Source organism: Zingiber officinale, chromosome 5A (assembly GCF_018446385.1).
Source record: "Zingiber officinale cultivar Zhangliang chromosome 5A, Zo_v1.1, whole genome shotgun sequence".
NCBI lineage: Eukaryota > Viridiplantae > Streptophyta > Magnoliopsida > Zingiberales > Zingiberaceae > Zingiber > Zingiber officinale.
This window is the reverse complement of record NC_055994.1, coordinates 87,197,291-87,220,404: the sequence shown is the minus strand read 5'-3', so window position 1 is coordinate 87,220,404 and position 23,114 is coordinate 87,197,291. Positions and strand designations below refer to the sequence as shown.

Below are 23,114 nucleotides of genomic sequence, written 5' to 3'. Positions count from 1 at the left end.
TAGTTTTAAAATTTTTTTCTAATATAGTATTAGATTTAAATGAACATATTAATAATGAATCTTTATCTCCTTGCATCTTAGCTATGAAAATTAAATGAAAAAAATATTTTTATTTAATTCCTGAAATTTATTTAATTGCATTTGCTTTAGATCCTAGATTTAAATTAGAAGTTTTACAAGAAATGTTAACTTTATATTATGACGCTTTAATTCCAATTAAAGATTCTTCTTCCCCTAATCCATTTAATATTATATATAATGTTAGAATTTATTTATATGATATTTATAATCAATATTATGCAAAATATGAAACACAAATTAATATTTCTGAAATACAACAAACTACCCGTAGTAATTTAAAACTTACAAAAACACAACTCTTATTAAAAGAATGGACAAAATGTCCACGAGGATCCTCAAGTTCCACACAGGAACTTGAGAATGTTTTTACGACTTCTTTTGATTTTAATAAAGCAGATAGCGAAAACTTCGATATCTTAAAGTGGTGGTCACAGAAGGCTCAAAGCTTTCCCGTTCTCTCCGTGATCACAAAAGAAATTTAACTTGTCCAGTGTCAACTGTTGTTGTGGAACAGACGTTCAGTGCCGGCGGCAACATATTAGATGAACAACGATCAACTTTGTCTCCCAACTCATTGGAAGCCCAAGCATTACTGGACGATTGGACTAGAGCGGAGAAAAGAATCCAAGGAATGCAACTTTCAGATGACGAAGTTGAAGATTTTGATACTGAAGGAACAAATACAACAGGAACAGGAAATGGTAGTAGGTGAAAATGTAAAAGGATAAAAATGTAAAAGAACTACGTGGGTTTTGATTCCCCTAAAGAGATACGTAGGCAACTTAAATAAGTGCAAGCCCTTTTTCCAATAAATTTTAATTTTTAATTTTTAATTTTTAATTTTTAATTTTTTTTAACATAATAATCTTGAACCGTGACGAACCGTGAACCGGCGGTTCCGAACCGTGAACCGTAACCGTCTTGGGCGGTTAAGGTTAAGGGTCGACCTGTCTGGAACCGTCAAACCGGTGGTTCCGAATCGTCGAACCGGCGGTTCCGAACCGTCGGTTTCGAACCATCGACGCCAATCGAGCGACGGTCGCCGTCCAGCCATCAGCCACTGAGAGGGCCACGAGCCGAAGGAGTGTGGCCACACCAGGAAGCAAGGTCGCACGCCGTCCAGCATATTGCCGCAGAGCGGCCGAGACCCAAGGGGAAGGTATGGACCTCTTTGTTCTGCTCGTTCCATCAGTTCGCAACTCATAACACCCGCGACCGTCGTGGGTTCAACCCAGTCGCCCAACCGACGCCTAGGAGTTATTGTCGCCGATCCCTCTCTCCTGACCGACGACACGAGTATCATCGTTCCAAGCGAAGAGAAGAAGCAAGGTGATCCCCGAGGTCACCTCATCGGAAGAGCGCAGAGCCGGCGAGAGCCGGGCGAGAGCGAAACAGGTCATCCGCTCGGGAGGAGGAGAACAGGAGCAATGCTGCTCGAGGGGAGATCAACATCATACCTGGCGGGCCGACCGGCGGAGATTCCAATCGAGCTAGGAAGCCACACGCTCGGCGGTTAGAAATCTATGCGGTGGGCTGCAGTCGGGAGTAGGCCAGTGGACCCGAGATCAGCTTCGATCCTCGTGACCTCGAAGGAGTTGAAGTGTCGCACGACGACGCACTCATTATTCGAGCGGTAATCGTCAATTACACTATTCGTTGACACAGGCAGCTCGGTCAACATCATTTTCAAGAAGGCATTCGACCAGCTCCAAATTGACTGAGGCGAGCTGTTGCCAATGACTACCCCTCTATACAGGTTCACCGGCAATGAAGTCTTGCCGATCGGCCAGATCAAGATGGCCATCTCGCTCGGGGAGGAACCACTTCGGAGGACAAAAGCCACCAACTTCATCGTAGTAGATGTCCCCTCAACCTACAATGTCATTTTGGGCCGACCGTCCCTCAATGAATTCCGAGTGATCGTCTCAACCTTCTGCCAGAAGAGTAAGTTCCCGGTAGAAGATCGAGTGAGAGAAATAAAGGGGGATCAGCTGGCCGCTCAGAGATGCTATGTCGAGATGGTCAAGACCAAGGCAATGTCCGCTCAAAAAACACCTCGGATAGAGGTAAGCACCATAACCGAAAAGCCCCCTACTTTGGTTTATGTGGAGAAAGAAGAAGTACAGATACACTCGGGCCGAGCAGAGGCGACGACCTTCATAGCGTCAGACTTGGAGGCCGAGCAGAAGGCGGAACTGATCAGATGTCTTTAGAATAACCATGATGTCTTCACATGGTCAACACATGAGCTACCCGACATTTCCCCGAGCGTCGCGCAGCATGAGCTCCACGTCCGACCAAACGCTCTGCCGGTGAAGCAGAGAAAGAGAGACTTCAGTGTTAAACAGAACCTGATTATCCGGACGGAGATTGAGAAGCTACTGGAGGCCGGCCACATACGCGAAGTTCAGTTTCCAAGCTGGCTCGTCAATGTGGTGTTGGTCTCCAAGTCGGGCAATAAATGGAGGGTCTGCATCGACTTCCGGGATCTTAACAAGGTGTGTCCGAAGGACTTCTATCCCTTGGCGAGGATCGATGATGGTAGACTCCACGGTCGGGTGCGAGCTGATATGCATGCTGGACGTATATCAGGGGTATCATCAAGTGCCACTCACCCGCGAAGACTAAGAGAAAGTCAACTTCATTACCACCGACGGTACCTACTGCTACAACGTAATGTCATTCGGCTTGAAGAATACAGGAGCCACCTACCAGAGGCTAATGAACAAAGTCTTCCGACGGCAGGTCGACCGCAACATGGAGGTATATGTCGATGATTTATTAATTAAATCCCTCCAAGCTACCAATCTCTGTGCAGATATCAAGGAGACCTGCTAGACCCTCCGGACATACGAAATAAAGTTAAATCCTCAGAAGTGTCTGTTCGACGCTAAAAGTTGGCGCTTCTTAGGGTATATCGTCACCGAGCGGGGCATTGAGGTAAATCCCAGCAAGGTAAAAGCACTCCAAGATATGCCACCAGCAAGAAACTTGAGGGAAGCTCAGCGCATCACCGGCCGGATAACAGCATTATCACGATTCATCTCCAAGTCGTCCGACCGGAGCCTTCCTTTCTTCAAGATTCTGCGTCGAGCCACCAAGTTTTAGTGGGACGAGGAGTGTGACCAGGCCTTCGAGGAACTTAAAGCATATCTGAACTCACTACCTGTACTAGCTAAGCCTACTGCCGGTTAACCGCTCCGGATCTATTTGTCCACGACCGAGCATACTGTCAGCTCGGCGTTGGTTCGACAGAACGACGAGGAACAACCAGTGTACTTCTTGAGTTATATATTAAAGGATGCTAAATCTTACTACACTGGTCTTGAGAAGCTCGCATTTGCATTGGTACTCACCGCTCGTGTAACGACCACCCTCCTTACTACTCCTCTGAGGGTGACCGCTACTGAAACTACTATCTCCACATAACTGATACTACTTACTTTTAACACTAGAAATGCTTTAAACTGCTCTGATGCTTATATTTTCTTATTTTTCTTACTTGTTTAAACATGCAAACAAGTGTAACACAAGTAAGTGTATTATATAGGCAATGAAGCTTAAGTATCTCTACTGTTTGCTACTTCCTTTATTAACTTGCATTCATGAAATCCTACCTAACATTTCCTTGTCACAAAATTTTAGTTATTCATTCTACAACCAAAACAGTAATTTAGAGGAAGTGAAATAGACTACTACTTATTCATGTCCTAATAAGCCGAAATCTATGCATTTCTTTCATACACATGCTTTTCTTTCATACACCAAAACTCTACTGCTCATGCTTTCCTAACAAGCCGAAACAGTGCACTTTTATAGACAAAAGAACTCCTGCAGATATGATTCCCACGGCAGAAATAAGACTCCAGCTTTAGCACTTAAATACCGAGCAATGTAATTCCCACGGCAGAAAACTAACAACAATAGTGATACCAGTATACATGAGAGACTACTGTGCAATCAAATCCGAACTTCCCAGCAGATTTAACCTTCCAGAAATTTTAACCTTCCATCAGAGTATAATGAAGTAATGGACTTAAGCATTTAACATCCGAATAAATCCAGCAACATAACATTCCAGCAGATTTATAAGGAGGTACTGAGCATAAGAATATTTCTAGCATTTCACAGCAGATTAAAATTTCCAGCAATAACAAAAGAAAAACTAAGCATAGGAATTCGCTAGCTAGTCATATATCCTACTCATTGCAATTGAAAACAAATTTCACTACAGCAGAAGTAAATCATGTGACAGTTCCATTAAAGCAAACTTATATAGCATACTAGCATCTAACAATTTTTTTAACATGGCAATATAGTTCTACTATGGCAGAAATCAAACGAGCACTAGCAAGTAACATCTCCAAACTCTTCTAGCAAGATCCCATACTTCCATAAACAGCCACCACACACACACCATCAACGTCTCCTTGTCGCCTTCTTCTATGCCACTTTAGCTTTTCCTTTATTTTTATCTATATCTGCAGTAGGAGGAAAAAGTAGTATCTATAAGCTAAAAGCTTAGTAAGTGCTTTCTACTCACAATATCCGATAAGGAATGCATAAACATAAAAGAAAGCAGGGAAATACATGCTCAACATGAAAATAGCAAATGGAACTACATCATGCATCTCTAAAGGAAACAACAATTTAATTTGCTAAAATTGGCAACTTTGATAAAAGAACTTGTTCTGTTGGTTTCCAAATTAATACTTGTATACTTTAAAAATAATATTCAACTTAACTTGGGCCCGGCATTGTACCACTTTGCGCGCCTTTCTTAATGAGAATTGAGGTAGCTAATCCCAAAACCATTAAGACACTTCTAGACCTTATGTCTAGGGGCAACTTGGAGCCCATCCCTTGGACCTTATGTCCGGTACATGCCCTTGAAAGTAAAATACTTTTCTTTATATCTTTCTTTAATTACTTCTTCTAATAAAATGCCTTGGCATTTATTAGAGGCAATTTAAGCAACTCATTTAGCAGCTCAAACACATGCCACGTTCACATTAAGGGTTTAAGCAATTTAAGCATATCCCTCTTTCACATTAAGCTACAAAACTAACTCCAATACCAACTTTTCATACCTAACAGATGTAAAGGTAAGAATTCTAGAAATAACCCAAAAAATATAGCCTCATGAGACATAGCTGAATCAACTCAATATATATCACATCACAAGTAATCAGTTTTCTACTGCGAAACTATCCATAACCAATTATGATCAATTTGCATGCTTTATCATGATTGAATTGATAGGAAGACTAAAGTTCGAATCTACTGCATTCATCACTAAAACTAGTTTCTATTGAACTAAAATTTGCTTCCAATAGAAAACATCTGAGGATGATGGCATCCAAACAAAGCACTAATACATCGGCACTAGCATTTCTAATTCAGTACTAATACATGAGGTTAGCCAATTCTATCGACAATAATATTCCAGGTAATGCCAGATAGTATAATTCCAGTGGTAACACAACAGGCTTAAACTAGAATATATCTACTTAAACATGCTTGATGTGTAAGGTAAACACACCTAACTAGCATGCTGTGGTATCAAGGGAAACCCTCAAACCTTCTGTTCGTGCACTAAATAAAACATCAAGGACTGAAACCAAAACTTAAACCTATTTGCCAGATCAAGGAACAAGATCCGAAACTTCATACACTGAGGAAAAAGGCTACTGTTGTTCATTTCACAACAACAAAACACAAACGAAAAACCCCGAAAGCTACTCCTACCGCAGGTGAGAAGCACTTACCGCGGTGGTTCTTGGACTTACAACACGAGGAGCGCCCTAGGGTTTCGGTGGAGCTTCGATTCCACCTTTTTCCTTGTATTTCTCGAGCTCTCCTTGCCGGAATAGTCACCCACGAGTGGAGACCGGTCGGAAAAACACGTCGCCGACGCCGGAGGGGAGGAACCCTAGCCTTGGCTGCGGTTTCGCTCGAGAGGAGAAGGCGGCGTCGCGTGATGAGGAGGGGAAAGTGATTTGCGGTTTTTAGGATTCGGGAAGAAATTAACCTCCTTTAATAACTTGAATGATCCGAATCTACCTATAACTCAAATATATTCGTTCACATACTTAGTTAACAAAACAAGCTCAGCTCGGTTGGTTGGGCCGCTTACTGCTTGGGCCCGAGAAGCTGGGTTCGAATCCCAGCTCTTGCACTTTGGTTTTTTTATTTTATTTTATTTTTTTTTTTTTTAAACTTTCTCCACTCGGTAAAAATACCAAACGGACTCCAAAAATTGCATAAAAATACTCTAAAAATTCCTAAAAATCTCTAGAATATTTTAAAAGCATTTTCAAATATTTTTGAAGATATTTAGAACTCAAAATAAGGAAAATTGGGTCGTTACAATTCCCCATACCTTATAAAAAGTTCGTCCTCGAACTTAGAATAGTTCTGGATATTTCTGTCTCATACTATCCTCCCGCTCCCAAGTGACTTCCTCGTGTTCCTGGTTCTGCCAGACGACCTTCACTAGTGGTACTTCTTTGCTTCTTAGTCTCTTGACTGCTCTGTCCACTATCCGTGTAGGTCTACTCTCAAAACTAAGATCCTCTTGGATCTGCACTGACTGAGGCTCAATCACTTGGCTAGGGTCATGGAGGCACTTCTTTAACATGGAGACATGAAACACATTGTGTATTGCTGACATGTCTTGCGGTAATTCCAGTTTATAAGCTACCTTACCAATCCTTTCTGAAATCAGATAAGGTCCTATATAGCGAGGACTTAATTTGCCCTTCTTGCCAAATCTCATCACTCCCTTCATAGGAGCAACTTTGAGAAAAACTGAATCTCCTACTTGAAATTCCAGTGGCCTACGACGTGTGTCAGCATAGCTTTTCTGTCTACTCTGGGCAGTCTCAATCCTCTGTCTGATTTTCTGAATAGCCTGAGTGGTTTCTTCTATCAGCTCTGTCTGAATGCCCAGCTCTACTTCCATTTCCTTTCTTTCACCTGCTTCTTGCCAGCATATAGGTGATCTGCACTTTCTGCCATACAACGCCTCATATGGTGCCATCCTGATGGTGGCTTGGTAGCTGTTGTTGTAGGCAAACTCAGCTAAGCACAGATACTTGCACCAACTACCCTTAAAATCTAGTGCACAAGCCCTGAGCATATCTTCTAAGATCTGATTTACTCGCTCTGTCTGTCCATCAGTTTGAGGATGGAAGGCGGTGCTGAACTTGAGTTTGGTGCCTAGTGCATTCTGAACACACTCCCAAAAGTTAAGATTTGGGAACTCCGTGAAGTCCGATCACCTCTTTAACATACAGCTGTGCTAACTGCTCTATAGAGTGAGACACTTTGATGGCTAGAAAATGAGCAGACTTGGTCAATCTGTCCACTATCACCCATATCGCATCATATCCATTTGTGGTTCTTGGGAGACCTGTTATGAAGTCCATGGATATGTCTTCCCACTTCCACTCTGGTATTGGAAGAGGTTGTAAAACTCCTCCTGGTCTCTGGTGTTCTGCTTTGACTCTCTGACATGTCAGGCAGGTACTGACATATTTAACTACATCTCTTTTGAGTCCAGACCACCAGAACTTCTGTTTCACGTCTTGGTACATCTTGGTAGAACCAGGATGCATAGAGTATGGCGTACTATGGGCCTCTTCTAAAATTCTCTTTCTCAGCTCTTCATCATTGGGAACACAAAGGCGATTTCCCTGATAAAGAATTCCACTGTCTGATACTCGAAATTCTGAATTTCCTTCTTCTTGTATTCCTTGCTTGATCTTTTGGATATCTGGATCTTCACTTTGCTTTTTCTGTATATCCTCAAGCAGGGTTGACTCTAGGGTCAATGCAGAAAGTTGCCCATAAATAATTTCAAGTCCGAAATCTGACAACTCCTTCTGTAGTGGCAGGGCTAATGATGATAAGGACATCAAGGATGCACTGGACTTTCTGCTTAGTGCATCTGCCACTTTATTAGCTTTACCTGGGTGGTAGAGGATTTCACAGTCATAATCTTTGACCAACTCTAGCCACCTGCGCTGTCTCATGTTTAAGTCCTTTTGAGTGAAGAAGTACTTAAGACTCTGATGATCTGTGAAGATTCTACACCGGACTCCATACAAATAGTGTCGCCAGAGTTTCAGTGCAAAGACCACAGCTGCCAGCTCAAGATCATGAGTGGGGTAGTTCTTCTCGTAGTCTTTGAGTTGTCTGGAAGCATAAGCTACAACTTTTCCTTCCTGCATGAGTACAGCTCCTAAGCCCATCTTGGAAGCATCGTAGATGTCAAAACTCTTGTCATCCTCTGGAACAGTCATTGGTCAGTCTCCTCTTGAGTTCTTGAAAACTCGCTCACATTTATCGACCATTCAAACTTCTTGTCCTTCCCGGTGAGGTCTGTAAGTGGAGGCTATCTGGAAAAGTCCTCCACAAATTTCTGTAGTACCCAGCTAAACCAAGGAAGCTTGATCTCCTGGCATTCTTGGGTCTCTTCCGATTCTTGACCGCTTCTACTTTGGCTGGATCTACCTGAATACCTTCTTTTGAAACAATGTGACCTAGAAATGCCACCTGTTCCAACCAGAACTCGCACTTTGAGAATTTAGCATAGAGTTGCTTTTGTTGAAGGGTCTGCAGAACTATTCTCAAGTGCGTGTCATGCTCCTCTGAAGTTCTGGAATAGATTAGAATGTCGTCGATGAACACAATGACAAACTTGTCAAGGTATTCACTGAACACTCTATTCATCAAGTCCATGAAGACTGCAGGTGCATTAGTCACACCAAAAGGCATAACCACGAATTCATAGTGTCCATATCTGGTCCTGAAAGCAGTTCTGGGTATATCACTCTCCTTTACTTTTAACTGATGGTACCCAGAGCGCAGATCTATCTTAGAGAACACTGTTGCCCCTTTCAATTGATCAAATAAATCATCGATCCTGGGCAGTGGATACCTGTTCTTGATGGTCACTTGATTCAGAGCTCTATAATCTATGCACATCCGCATAGATCCATCCTTATTCTTGACAAACAACACAGGAGCTCCCCATGGTGAGTGACTAGGGCGGATGAAGCCTTTGTCAAGCAGCTCCTGAAGTTGTTCTTGTAGCTCTTTCAACTCTGCTGGGGACATGCGATATGGAGCTTTTGAAATTGGACCGGTACCAGGAACCAGTTCAATCTCAAACTCCACCTCTCTATTCGGAGGTAGTCCAGGTAGCTCTTCTGGGAACACCTCTGGATACTCACAGACTACCCGAACTTCCTCCTGCTTAGGTCTTTCTTCTTCCTCTGTACTCACAATGAATGCAAGAAAACCAACACACCCTTTAGCTAACATCTGGTGAGCTGTGAGAGAAGAGAGGAATTTCTGGGTCTTCCTCCTTGGTACTCCTGTAAATTCAAAGGAAGGTTCACCTTCTGGGCTAAAGATCACCTTCCTTCTGCGGCAGTCCAACTTGCTGAGGAAATCCATACCAAAATGATATCGAAATCCTGCATAGCTAAGACTACCAGGTTAACATATAGCTCTCGATGCGAAATTCGACCCATGCATCAAGCCATCGACTAGATTCCATGACTTCCCCAGAAAGTTGTCGGAACTTGGAATTCATGCTTTCTGTACCTGTAATTCTTTGGCAAAAGGTATGGATACAAAAGAATGGGTCGCCCAAGTATCAAATAGCAGTAGCTACATGTCGAAAAATAACTACTTGACTGTTACAACCAGGAGGCACTAGCGCTTCCTCTTTGGTAAGGAGAATACTCGCATTGTCAAAGGTGGGCCGTGGAGCTTCCAACCTTCCTTGACGATCGAGGTCCTTCGAGTTGCGGGCATATAATGTAGTTGAGGCTTGGCTCCATATTGTATTGGCTGTGGCTGGGGTGTTTTGAACTTGTTAGGACACTGTTTGGCCATGTGTCCTTCTTGACCATAAGAATAACATCTAGTCTTACCCAAGAGGCAGGCTCCTGGATGTGTTCTCCCACATTTAGGGCAGGGAAGGAGCTTAGTCTGCTTGGTTTCGGTCCCCCCTTCGGTTACTTCATGAACCTCTACTTCTTGGCCTTGTTTAGGACAGTCATGAAGCGCTTGCCATTTTCCAGGCCGCTTGCGTTCTTGTATTCACCTGCATTTATGCCATTAAGGGTAATAATTAATCAAAATTCTGTTACCTCCTTGTCCACCTCCGATTGCTCTCTTTACTCCTCGATCCAATACCGAGGCCGGAGGTGCTTTCCTTCGTTGTCTGCTGGAGCTTCAACGGTTCCTCCAACACAAGCCATTTGAATCTTTAACCGCTTCCTCCACTGCTCGATCTGTCTGAACTCCATAAACTCCTCGTAGTGCTTATTGGTGATCCTTTGGCGGAAGAACTCGTCGTAGAACTCTGTCTCAAAATCAATCCATCTCATCCGATTGACCGCCCTCTTGCTCTTGACTCTCTCCCACCACATGCGTGCGTCTGCTGCAAGCAAAAGGAGGCACACTTGACCTTCTCGACTTCCAGCCAAGAAGCTCCATGGTGCTCTCCAAGAGAACCAAGCTCGGGCATCCTGTGGCTCACGTGCTCGAGAAGCTCTGGTTTCGCCACCATCAGATAAGGTAAGCTTCTTGTCTCAGGGTCTGTGGACGACTGGTAGTCAGGAACCTCGCTACCACCGGAGTCTCCACGCTACTGCTTGAGGAGTAGGAGGGATGGTTGTTGATTTGCCATCGATTGGCAATTACTGCTCGCCACTACTTGTTTCTGAAGTTGGGCAACAACTTCAGAAAGATTGGGCTCAGTTGAGCCTGGCCTCTCTTCCTCCTGAACTTGGTCCTCAGTACGAGCGGTACGGGGACGTCCTCTTCTCGACATCTAGTTAAACAAATAAGCAAATTTGATAATTTCTCTACCCTTTCTAAACATACACATTTATATATTAAGAAAGGAAATAGCTAAAAAAAACTCTTATCTTACTTAATCACTTATAAACAATCCATCCATACTGCAAATAATAATAATAAAGGAAAGCAATAAAGAAAGAACTTAAATACTTTCTTACTTGAAGACGGCAAGGATGATGCTGATGTGTGTGTGTTGCTGGAAAATGGACCTGCTCTGATACCAACTGTAACGACCACCCTCCTTACTACTCCTCTGAGGGTGACCGCTACTGAAACTACTATCTCCACATAACTGACACTACTTACTTTTAACACTAGAAATGCTTTAAACTGCTCTGATGCTTATATTTTCTTATTTTTCTTACTTGTTTAAACATGCAAACAAGTGTAACACAAGCAAGTGTATTATATAGGCAATGAAGCTTAAGTATCTCTACTGTTTGCTACTTCCTTTATTAACTTGCATTCATGAAATCCTACCTAACATTTCCTTGTCACAAAATTTTAGTTATTCATTCTACAACCAAAACAGTAATTTAGAGGAAGTGAAATAGACTACTACTTATTCATGTCCTAATAAGCCGAAATCTATGCATTTCTTTCATACACATGCTTTTCTTTCATACACCAAAACTCTACTGCTCATGCTTTCCTAACAAGCCGAAACAGTGCACTTTTATAGACAAAAGAACTCCTGCAGATATGATTCCCACGGCAGAAATAAGACTCCAGCTTTAGCACTTAAATACCGAGCAATGTAATTCCCACGGCAGAAAACTAACAACAATAGTGATACCAGTATACATGAGAGACTACTGTGCAATCAAATCCGAACTTCCCAGCAGATTTAACCTTCCAGAAATTTTAACCTTCCATCAGAGTATAATGAAGTAATGGACTTAAGCATTTAACATCCGAATAAATCCAGCAACATAACATTCCAGCAGATTTATAAGGAGGTACTGAGCATAAGAATATTTCTAGCATTTCACAGCAGATTAAAATTTCCAGCAATAACAAAAGAAAAACTAAGCATAGGAATTCGCTAGCTAGTCATATATCCTACTCATTGCAATTGAAAACAAATTTCACTACAGCAGAAGTAAATCATGTGACAGTTCCATTAAAGCAAACTTATATAGCATACTAGCATCTAACAATTTTTAACATGGCAATATAGTTCTACTATGGCGAAAATCAAACGAGCACTAGCAAGTAACATCTCCAAACTCTTCTAGCAAGATCCCATACTTCCATAAACAGCCACCACACACACACCATCAACGTCTCCTTGTCGCCTTCTTCTATGCCACTTTAGCTTTTCCTTTATTTTTATCTATATCTGCAGTAGGAGGAAAGTAGTATCTATAAGCTAAAAGCTTAGTAAGTGCTTTCTACTCACAATATCCGATAAGGAATGCATAAACATAAAAGAAAGCAGGGAAATACATGCTCAACATGAAAATAGCAAATGGAACTACATCATGCATCTCTAAAGGAAACAACAATTTAATTTGCTAAAATTGGCAACTTTGATAAAAGAACTTGTTCTGTTGGTTTCCAAATTAATACTTGTATACTTTAAAAATAATATTCAACTTAACTTGGGCCCGGCATTGTACCACTTTGCGCGCCTTTCTTAATGAGAATTGAGGTAGCTAATCCCAAAACCATTAAGACACTTCTAGACCTTATGTCTAGGGGCAACTTGGAGCCCATCCCTTGGACCTTATGTCCGGTACATGCCCTTGAAAGTAAAATACTTTTCTTTATATCTTTCTTTAATTACTTCTTCTAATAAAATGCCTTGGCATTTATTAGAGGCAATTTAAGCAACTCATTTAGCAGCTCAAACACATGCCACGTTCACATTAAGGGTTTAAGCAATTTAAGCATATCCCTCTTTCACATTAAGCTACAAAACTAACTCCAATACCAACTTTTCATACCTAACAGATGTAAAGGTAAGAACTCTAGAAATAACCCAAAAATATAGCCTCATGAGACATAGCTGAATCAACTCAATATATATCACATCACAAGTAATCAGTTTTCTACTGCGAAACTATCCATAACCAATTATGATCAATTTGCATGCTTTATCATGATTGAATTGATAGGAAGACTAAAGTTCGAATCTACTGCATTCATCACTAAAACTAGTTTCTATTGAACTAAAATTTGCTTCCAATAGAAAACATCTGAGGATGATGGCATCCAAACAAAGCACTAATACATCAGCACTAGCATTTCTAATTCAGTACTAATACATGAGGTTAGCCAATTCTATCGACAATAATATTCCAGGTAATGCCAGATAGTATAATTCCAGTGGTAACACAACAGGCTTAAACTAGAATATATCTACTTAAACATGCTTGATGTGTAAGGTAAACACACCTAACTAGCATGCTGTGGTATCAAGGGAAACCCTCAAACCTTCTGTTCGTGCACTAAATAAAACATCAAGGACTGAAACCAAAACTTAAACCTATTTGCCAGATCAAGGAACAAGATCCGAAACTTCATACACTGAGGAAAAAGGCTACTGTTGTTCATTTCACAACAACAAAACACAAACGAAAAACCTCGAAAGCTACTCCTACCGCAGGTGAGAAGCACTTACCGCGGTGGTTCTTGGACTTACAACACGAGGAGCGCCCTAGGGTTTCGGTGGAGCTTCGATTCCACCTTTTTCCTTGTATTTCTCGAGCTCTCCTTGCCGGAATAGTCACCCACGAGTGGAGACCGGTCGGAAAAACACGTCGCCGACGCCGGAGGGGAGGAACCCTAGCCTTGGCTGCGGTTTCGCCCGAGAGGAGAAGGCGGCGTCGCGTGATGAGGAGGGGAAAGTGATTTGCGGTTTTTAGGGTTTGGGAAGAAATTAACCTCCTTTAATAACTTGAGTGATCCGAATCTACCTATAACTCAAATATATTCGTTCACATACTTAGTTAACAAAACAAGCTCAGCTCGGTTGGTTGGGCCGCTTACTGCTTGGGCCCGAGAAGCTGGGTTCGAATCCCAGCTCTTGCACTTTGGTTTTTTTATTTTATTTTTTTATTTTTTTTTTTAAACTTTCTCCACTCGGTAAAAATACCAAACGGACTCCAAAAATTGCATAAAAATACTCTAAAAATTCCTAAAAATCTCTAGAATATTTTAAAAGCATTTTCAAATATTTTTGAAGATATTCAGAACTCAAAATAAGGAAAATTGGGTCGTTACAGCTCGGAGGCTTCGTCTTTATTTCTCGCTCACAGTATCGTGGTAATAACCAACAGCCCTCTAGGAAGAGCCCTGCTTAACCCAGAGGCATCCGACCGGCTGATCAAATGGACAATGGAGCTCAACGAGTTCGATGTCAAATATCAGCCCCGAACGGCCATCAAAGGGCAGTCCTTAGCCAACTTTGTCACGAAAGTACAAAACCCTGAACTCGACTCGGTCTGGAAAATATATGTGGATGGGTCGTCCAGCCGGCAGGGTAGTAAGATTGGCAAACTGCTTATCTCCCGACAAGAAGAGCGGGTGCAGTTGTCCGTTCGACTAGAGTACCAGGCGACTAACAACGAAGCCGAGTACGAGGCTCTTATAGCCGGCCTACAAGCCGCTTGGCACGTCGGCGCTGGTAGGGTGCTTATCCATTCTGATTCTCAATTAGCCGCTCAACAGCTGGTGGGAGCATTCGAGATCAGTAATACGCGGCTCAAGTTGTACGTCGAAGCCTTCGAAAAGCTGAAGGCAAACTTTCAGGAGGTAATCATCCAGAAGATCCCCCGAGCGGAGAACCAAGCGACGGACGAGCCTTGGTAGCGCATGTCGATCGGATGGAGGGGCTTACTTTCCCTGGCGATTGAAGAACGACCATAGCAGAGTTTCTAAGATCTGGAGCTACATCGTCCGATCGGGAAGAAGCCCGCTTATTGAGAAGAAGAGTCGATCGTTTCACCCTCATCGGGGACCAGCTCTATAAGAAGGTCTTCTCCAGGCCATTGCTTAAATGCGTCGGATCATAGGATGCCGACTATATACTACGGGAGGTACACCAAGGCTCCTGTGGGGGGCATCCAGGCGGTCGGACGCTAGTAAGGAAGATTCTGTTGGCAGGGTACTTCTGGCCGACTCTACAGGAGGATACCGCTCGGACAGTAGCTAATTGCTTGTCCTGCCAGAAGTACCACCATGTCTCCCATCGGCCAACCGAAGAGATGACGGCTTCCACTGTGTCGTGCCCGTTCGACCAATGGGGCATGGATATTGTGGGACCCTTCCCCATGGCGGCCGGGCAGTGAAAATTTTTTCTCGTCACGGTAGACTACTCCAAGTGGATTGAAGCCGAACCGCTGGCAAAAATAACCGAGCAGATGGTCCAAAAGTTCATCTGGCAGTATATCATCTATCGGTTCGACAATCCGCGTCGACTCGTCTCAGACAATGGAAGACAGTTCGCCGGACGGAAACTCAAGGAGTGGTGCGAGGAGTATGGCATCCAATAGGCCTTCACCTCCGTGGCGTACCCTCAGAGCAACGGACAGGCTGAAGTCGCCAATCGGGAGATCTTGTGGATTTTGAGAGTTCACCTTGACCATATCGGAGGAAGCTGGGTGGACGAGCTCCCTGGCATGTTATGGGTAATCCGCACGACCCCTAAGGAAGGCACGGGTGTAACCCCGTTCCACCTTGTATACGACGGTGAAGCGGTCGTCCCGGTCAAAGTCGGGATCGAATCTGATCGAGTACAGCACTGCAGCGAAGATAACGCCGAGCGGAGGCTTCTAGAGCTAGACTTCGTGGATGAGACGCGCGACAAAGCAACCGTTCGGCTGATGGCTTATAGGCAAAGGATGAGGCAGAACTACAATCAACGAGTGATCCCGAGTTTGTTCCAGGTCGGCGGCCTCGTGTGGAAGATGGTGAAGTCGGTCGGCGACGTCACTAAACTAGAAGCTCCGTGGGCCGGACCATTCAAAGTCGTGGAGAAGCTCCACTCTGGCGCCTACTACCTAGAGGATGAAGACGGACGACAACTAGAACGTCCTTGGAGCGCGAACCATCTCCAACCGTACCGAGCTGGATGAAAGGTGCGCCAATGTAATTGATGTGTACTCTCCATTTTGTCTGTTTCCTTTGAGCGCAGGATTGGAATGAAAAAAAAAGGTTATCAGAATTCTCGTCGAGCGGCGACGTTAAACCCATGTCTCCATCGATGGTCGAGTGGCAACCTTAAACCCCGATCTTCACCAAATCCTTGAGCGATGACGTTAAACTCATGTCTCAATCGACGGTCGAGCGGCGACCTTAAATCCCGGTCTTCACCAAATCGTCGAGCGGCGACCTTAAACCCCGGTCTTCACCAAACCGTCAAGCAGCGACCTTAAACCCTGGTCTTCACCAAATCGTCGAGTGGCGACGTTAAACCCATGTCTCTATCGACGGTTGAGCGATGACCATAAACTCCTGCCTTAGAAGATCGTCTAGCGGAGACGTTAAAACCCAGAGTCGAGTGGCGACTATAAACCCCAAAGGTATGATCCTAGCGAATCTTTCAATACTGAAAGTACGGTCGTAATAGCCGATCAGAACTACATAGCCGAATATCGACAGAAAGATAGCACACGAAGAAAGGGCACAAAAAGGTTTCATTGATAATAGGTTAAACACTGCCGAACGGCAAGAGTACATTCAAAGCTTACAAAAATATGCTCTCTACAAGTCCCTCGCTCACTCAATATAATCAAAGGCTTCGTCGAGAATGGACTCGAGGAGCTAGACGCGGTCGACATCCTTATCGGACAGAGCTTCAGAAATATGGTCGTTCATCTTCAGCTGGATGAGCGTAGCGTCGATGGTCAGCTCGAACGAACGGACAATCCGGTTGGTCACCTTCTCCAGAAATTGGTCCAAGCGAAGATTTCCAAATATGAGGGCGACTAGTTGACTTCTGGTAGGTTGTTAGCGCCGCCCGAGAGGCCCCCAGATCCTCTTCAAGGCGCTTCACTTGATCCTAAAGCTCCCCCTTCTTAGCTGAGCGACTTTCCCGCTCAGCAACCAGGGAGTCCTCTACCTTCTTCAGCTTCTCGGCCAACTGCCGAGCATCCTAGTTTTTCTACTCCAGATCGGCGATGGCTCGTTGTTTCCTTTTGGAAGCCAGCTCGAGTTTATGATCGTAGGTCTTCAATTGTGCCTCGATCTGGCCCAGCCTGTTGGCTTGCTCGGCTGACTTATGCTGCTCCTCCGCAAGAAGTTGTTGGCCCTTTTTCAGGTCGGCCTGCAGGCGTGCGGTCGGTGGCCCCTAGGAGGAGGAAGCTCCGGAAATCTTGAGCTTCTTTAGCTCGTCCTCCACCTGAGCCAACCACTGGCACATGGCGATGTTCTCCACCCAGAACTGCAAGCAAGCATTAGTGCCGATCGGAGGTAAATCATGAGTTGATAGTTGAGAATACTAACCCTAGTGGACATCTCCAGGGGACTATCGGCAAGCGCGTTAAGGGGTTTCATCGTCGCTCGTGCCCTTGCCTCTTCCCAGACGCGGGTGAGACGATCACGAATGTAGACTTGATGCTAAGGAGAGCTGGGCTGGTCGCCCGGCCCAAAAAGGTCCTCCGTCGGAAGGCGAAGCGTGGTAGTGATGGATCGTCTCCCGCTCGGCGCCGATTGAGTGGAGGCCGACGGGCCAGAAGCTTGAGCAGGCGGGACTGGCAAGATAGCGGACCGTGTCACCTTCCGCCTAGCTAGCGGCAAAGAAGTGATCGGCTGAACAGCGAGCGGCTCCGATAGCTCAGCTAAAGATGAAGTCCGCTCGGAGGAAGTGGCCTCTACTATTACGGGAGCGGCTGGAGACAGTGTGCCTCCCCATGCAGAGGCTTGGACGACCAAGGTTGCGAAACGGGAAGGCGCGCCCGTTCGGCGTCTCTTGCGGGAGAGCGGTACTTCATCGCCCGAGAACCCCGAACCCTCAATAGGGATGACGGGTGACGCTTCTCGGACCGATCCTGGGTCGGTCGCCCCTCCTGCGCTGGGCGTTGGCTCAGCGGTCCCATCACCCATAGTTGCGGTCTCCCCAATCGTGCCCTCTTGTGAGCCGACATGGGTCAAGTCGAGCCGCTCCATCTCCTTGGCGACAACTGCTTCAATCTCGGCTTGCTTAGCCTTCATTATTTCGGCTACCCAGGCGCACATCATGATGTCGACTGCAAAAGAAAAACAGAATAAGTTAGACTCAAAGGAAGAAGGTTGAGAAATTTCGTACCTAGGCTGCTCGAGAGATTCGTTCGGATCGGACTTAGTCCGAACACATACATCACACCCTCTGGCAGCAACTTATGAATGTCGAACTTCAAGTCGGCCAGCATATTAGCAACATGGAGGTAGTCCGGTCGGGTCTTATACCTCTTCAGATTAGGTTGAATGGGAAGCTCGACCTGCCATTTGGTCCGGAAGCATGGCCGCTCGGGGAGTCTCAAGAAGAAGAAGTACTCCTTCCAGTGTTTGTTGGAGGAGGGCATTTTGTCAAAGAAGACCAAGCCGATGCGAGATTGGAACAACTAAGTGCCTAGCTCAGACTGTTTGGGGTAGTAAAAGTAGTGGAAGACCTGAGGGGTCAATCGAATGTTGTGCACTCGGAACAACACTACCACGCCGCACAGCAGGCGGAAAGAGTTAGGGACGAGCTGGGCGAGCGGGACACGAAAGTAGTTACAAACCTCGGTTATGAAGGGGTGGATGGAAAATCGAAGACCGGCCACAAATTGGTCTCGGAAGAAATAGACTGTGCCGATCGACGGGTCATTGGGCTGGTCGGACGGGGAGGCTAAAACTATTTCATGGTCGGACAGGAGGTCATAGGCGTTTATCAGACTCGCGGCGTTGCCCGCGTCGAACCGAGTCTCCATGGTAGCATACCAGAGACCTGGAGCAGGGTCGGACGGCTGCGAGGAACTCGCCATGGCCGGGAAACGAAAAGGCAGAAGGCTCGAAGGGAAAGATGGCCGAAAACATAGAAAGCTAGAAAATACGGTGGCAGAAAAGAAGCAGCGGGGAAGCAACAAGGGAAAGGGAAAGCTTACGAGAGGGAGAAGACCACCGCAGGGAGCAAGGAATCGCCGCAGCAAAGAGTCGAGGATGGCCGGAGCACTAGACACAGAAGACTCGCCGGGGCAAAATCATCGGAGAGAACGAAGAAAACGTAGAGGAAGAAATGGCGACGCTGAGACTTTATAAAGATGGGCGCGGTCGACCGAAGATGTCCGATCTAGGGCACGGGACTCAGAGTGCACATGTGAACGTTAGGCGCAGGGACGTGATCCGGTAGTAAGGTAGGGCCCGACCGACAGGAGATCAAAGTGGTCAACATTAGGCGGGCGCCCGATCGGGCGAATTACCTCTGTGGTCAGTAGGAAGAGTAGACGGTCCGACACTTCGACAGCTCGGTCAGACACCGAGCTTCCGACGCTCATAAAGCTCAACCAGGCAGGCACAAAGGCTGAGCGACCATCCCGCGCGGCCAAACAGTGGATGCAGCCTCGAGTTGGTAGATAGGGCTCCCTCACCCGATGGGGGGAGCTAACCAGCAGAACATTGGCCGAGCGGACGCTCGGCACGGTTGTTGCATCACCCGGACGATAGACTGGCCGAGCGGCTCTCCCGCTCAGGACGCTCGGCCCGACTGTTGCATCACCCGGACGATAGACTGGACAAGTGACTCTCCCGCTCGACCCAATAACAGACAAAGGAGCAGTTGGCAATATCATCCTAGGGATCAGTGTCATCGACATGCGACATGGTCGCCGACGTGGTCAGACAGAGGATCGTACGGTAGAAGCTTCCACTGTCACGTCAGGGATATGCTTGGGTTGTTAAGGTATGACGTCAGACACGTTTTTCTGACACGACCTTTCCAGGTACGCTTCGGGAAGCGTGCACACGCCTCCTGGGAGCTCTATATAAGAAGTCTCAAAGCTTCATTGGAGGTATGTTTTTCATCACTGTAGCTACAGTCACGCTGTTGCTCCTTTCTTCTCTACTTCATTTGCTTGCTGCCGGTAGCTGGCTTGAGCGTCGGAGGACTATCGCCGGGGAACCCCTCCTCGGCTCGACACTAACGACTATGTGGTTGCAGGCCTAGTTCGTTGGAGATCCACATCACCTTCAGTCGACATCCAGCCAACATAAGCGTCATCTTCACAGCATTCGTCTACTCACACTCGGACAGGATCAAAGTTCTTACCTACTGTATTAATAAGATATTTCTAGAAATGTATTTTTGTGATACTTTTACAATTTGACCCTTGTCATATCTGAAATACCAATTTAGTCCCTAAAAATTTCTAAGTTTATGAATATGTGAACATGCATCACCATTTTTCAATTGTTCTAATTTTTCTTTTAACTTAACATTTTCAATTTTTAATTTCCAATTTTTAATTTTCAATTTCCAATTTCCAATTTCCAATTTTTAATTTTCAATTTTCAATTTTCAATTTTCAATTTGTCAAATCTTCTAATAAATAGGATTTTACCAAGATTATTTTGGTTTTTCTTTTTTAATTGCATATTTTTCATTTTCAATTTACAGAGCGATTTAGACATAGATTTTATTCCTAAATATAATTAATTGGGAGGTAAGAGACATACCTCACTTACCATATCGGATCTGAAACTAGATTCTTCCCCTGTATCGTTGCATTCTTTTGATGTGCCTCCCTCTTCATTGATGTTAGCTTCCAAGTTACTTGGTTCTTCGTGACTAGCCATCAGTGTCAGTCCAGCATACACTTCTATCTCGAATTCGAATAAAGAACTTTCATCCCAGGTGGCCTTAAGATTCTTGTGCTTGGATCGCCTTGGCCCTTTGCATTTTTCCTTCTTGAGCTTTGGGCAATCATCCTTGATGTGTCATTCTTCATGACAATTGTAGCATCAAACCTTTCTTCTGTTTCTTGGATTTTTCTTAGTCTGTATTTCATTAAATTTGTTAGATCTAAAAAACTTTTTGAATTTCCTTACCATATATGCTTCTTGGTCTGCATCAAATTCTGAGTCGGACTCGAGTTCGTCCTTCTTTTTAGCTCTTAGTGTTTGATTCTGACTTCATTCTTTTCTTGTACCTGCACATCTAGATTTATATAATTCTAATGTTGAAAAGAGACCTTCTAACATACTTACCTCTAGATCCTTTGATATATAATATGCGTCTATTATCGAGGTTCACTCTAGAGTTCTAGGAAATGCATTGAGTGTGTAGCGGACTAAGTCTTAGTTATTACCGCTTTGCCGAGATTGATCAGTCCGGTGATTAACTCCTTGATTTTCGTATGTAGTTGAGCCACTGTCTCACATTTCTCGAAACAGAGGTTTGTTAGCTGACTCCGAAGGATGTCCCGTCAGGTAAGCTTCGCTTCGGATGCGCCTTCATGGAGTTCCAAAAATTTCTTCCAGTGTTTTTTGGCTGAGGTGTAACTTCCGATACGGTTGACCTCTTGAGGTAGCAGAACACTGAGCAAGCAAAATACTGAGCAGAAAGAACTCTACTTTTCCGTTGGCTATAAATTCTGGTTGTCCCTTTTTGGTCCAGTGATCTTCTTCTTTTACGTTGCCATTGTTATCACGAGGTTTCACAAAACCGTACTTTATTGTTAACAATATATCAAAGTAAGTTTTAAAAAACACCTCCATTTTTTCTTCCAGTAAGTGAAGTCCCCCTCGAACTTAAGCGGGTGAATGCTAGCTCCGGCCATCTTTTTTTTTTTTGCTTCGGTTAGCTGTTAGTCTTTCTAGAGCTCCCTTGCTCTGATATCAATTATTGGCCCCTTGGCGGCCGACTAAAGGGAGTGAATAGCCGTGCAATTAAGACAAATTTACATTTCACTTTCTTTCGACGTTAACTATGCCAATAAAAAATAAATACAATAACTGAAAGAAATACGAGGCAAAAATGTTACTTAGTTTGCAATCGAGAAGATTGCTAATCCAAGGTAAATGAAGCTCTTTAAATTGACTTCTTCTTCAACACAAATCGGAGGTGGAGAAACCTCATACAATTCAAGCTCACGAACAATAAAAAACAGGAAAGTATTCGAGTATAATTCAAGTGTTGTTTGAATGAAAAGGATCAGAGCTCTATTTATAATCCATTAGTCGAAAATAATCGTTTGTTGATGTGGCAACTCTGGGCACTTGAACCCGTTTGAGTGCCCCTAGTTGTGCACCTTATCTGACTGCAATGGCTATGCAACGGTGCAATGATAAAACTTTATCACCGTCCGGGTGCCTAGACCAAGTCCGGGCGCTCGGAGTGCTGCTAACGTGGCCCCAAAGGTGATCCCCAATGACGAGGCGCCTGTTAGGCACATAGGTGGTCCAGGTGCTCGGACGAGTCAGCTTCAGGCTTACTCATCCAGCATCTCCTCCAGTCGAACAAGTGATCCTTCAGCAATCCAGAGTTGAGCTCACCTGAACCCAACTCTGGCTTTCTCCTTGAGCAGTCTTCGGCTCCGACTCCTCGTAACTTGAAAGCGCTGTGCATGTCCTTCTTACTCCACCGATGTACTCTTTCGTAGCTTCTCGTCCCTCGGATGCACTGAACCCATCGACTCGATTCTCGTGTCAACCTTCTCGTTCACCGCATCTTCCTCTCGACTTCTTACATTCCTAAGTCCCTACACACTCAGACGTAAGGCGTCAACTATGTAGAGCCTAACTTACTTGGTTGACCACAAAAGAAATTAACATGGGGTACTTACAATTATGACATCCAATATGCTTCAGCTTCAAACAGATATTCAATAATACTCTATAAGCTTAAGCGCATATTATCACATATGTTCTTTATTCAATAGAACATTTACCTATTCATTTACCCTATGAAGCACAACTATGTGGTCATGTACAATACAGATGGATGTACCAATTTGAAAGAACTTGAAGAAAAATAAAAAAATAATATTCGTAATAAAACAAGAGTTGAAGAATCAATATGTAATGCATATTTGATTAAAGAAGCAAATTCCTTCTGTTCTGATTATTTTGCTGATAATGTGAAAATCAGAAATCGTAAATGTCCTTGAAATTCTAATTGATCCGGTGGTAAGAGCCCGGGACCCCCTAACGAGGGGTCAATGCCACGTGGAGGTCAGAGAGCCGGGTGGTCC

At 44.5% G+C, this 23,114-nt stretch overlaps 1 protein-coding gene and 1 long non-coding RNA gene across 2 annotated transcripts in view; both read right to left on the bottom strand.

The window, feature by feature from the left end:
• Positions 1-4,247: 4,247 nt before the first annotated feature.
• On the bottom strand, positions 4,248-6,085 carry LOC121982984. Its single transcript, XR_006112346.1, has 2 exons — positions 5,850-6,085; positions 4,248-4,562 (listed from the first exon to the last, which is right to left on the bottom strand). It is a non-coding gene; the product is annotated as an uncharacterized LOC121982984 (long non-coding RNA).
• A 6,085-nt stretch (positions 6,086-12,170) lies between these two features.
• The window catches only part of LOC121980862 (stearoyl-[acyl-carrier-protein] 9-desaturase, chloroplastic-like), a 45,565-nt gene continuing 34,621 nt past the window's right edge, over positions 12,171-23,114 (bottom strand). Inside the window, exon 4 of the mRNA XM_042533116.1 lies at positions 12,171-12,304. The gene's annotated coding sequence lies outside the window, so the exon portion shown is untranslated. The remainder of the gene's footprint in view (positions 12,305-23,114) is intronic.